This window comes from Arachis duranensis, chromosome 6, assembly GCF_000817695.3.
Source record: "Arachis duranensis cultivar V14167 chromosome 6, aradu.V14167.gnm2.J7QH, whole genome shotgun sequence".
Lineage (NCBI taxonomy): Eukaryota > Viridiplantae > Streptophyta > Magnoliopsida > Fabales > Fabaceae > Arachis > Arachis duranensis.
In genome coordinates this window covers 65,307,270-65,308,552 of record NC_029777.3, presented here as the reverse complement: position 1 = coordinate 65,308,552, position 1,283 = coordinate 65,307,270, and positions in this window count along the sequence as shown.

Sequence of the window (1,283 nt, the reverse complement as noted above, 5' to 3'; positions counted from 1 at the left end):
ATCATACCAAAAACATACTAAAAACAATGCCAAAAAGCGTATAAATTATCCGCTCATCAATGCCCTGGTGAAGAAGTCCGAGACTACTCCAAGCTAGGGAAGAGAAAGAAGAAAAAGGGAGAATCAAGCAGCAGCCACAATCATTAGAAGGTGGCAAAGTTCTTTCATACTTCTTCCTTCATACCCTTAATAAGGAGATGCATGTCTGAAACATGATATGCCTCCATTGTTTATCTCTTTTACTTCGTGCATTTTTTATTTTATTTGTCACTTAATAAATAGCTAGAGAAATGCTAAATCTGAATTTTGCTTGTCATCCATCACCTAGCTGAATTTTGTTTTGTTTCCCATATGCTTGAATAAAAGAGAATGGTTTGAATTAGAAAGTAAATATCCAATGTTGTATAAGTTAGAATGGAAGTTAATGGTGTTATATGTGTTTGATTAAATGCATAACTCATGAAATAATTGCTGCATAATGTCATTTTCATTGAAGTGTGAGCTAGCTTGCTGTTATAAAGGTTCTTATCAATAAAGAAAAGCCCTTGAGAAAGAAAATAAAACAGAAGGAAAAGGAAGAAGAAAAAGCCAATGTGGCAAGAAAAACAAAGAATAAAGGTTGGACACCAATAGCTTGGACCCTAGGACACATGCCTGTGGTGTTCTTGTACTAGGATATGCTTGGATAAGTAAATTCTGAGGGGTATTTCAAAACCCGGTCACTTAGATCAACTGATTTGGGATGGCCAATTGAAAGTCCACAATAAAGAGCAACTTAAATACAGAACATTTAGTTATCCAAAGAGATGCTGGGCATCAATGATCCTGGGAGGAAATAGTGAGCCATGTGTCTGTGGTGGGAAGATGTTGAGTAAAAATAAAGCCAAAGGCTACTACTACAACATTTAACACCAAGCCTTCAAAGAATAATAAGCTTGTTAAGCAAAATGAGAAAAGAAAAGTTAGCAAGGGAGTAATTAAAGAGTAAATCTTATAACAGCAAGTTTAGTAAGCCTTTGAGGAAAGATGTATATTATGTAACAGCAAACAATAACTTGGGTTGTCATTGTCTGCATGAAAACTCCATAAATCAAGTTCTGCTATATGCATAATAAGGATATGTTTGCTATTCTTGTTCATTTCATTTTCTCTTAGTTTTGATGCTTGCTTGGGGACAAGCAAGATTTAAGTTTGGTGTTGTGATGACAAGTCATCATATACCCATTTCTCAAGCTAATTTCACTTGTTTTATTAGTCTTTATGCACTTTCTTGCATCCTAAGT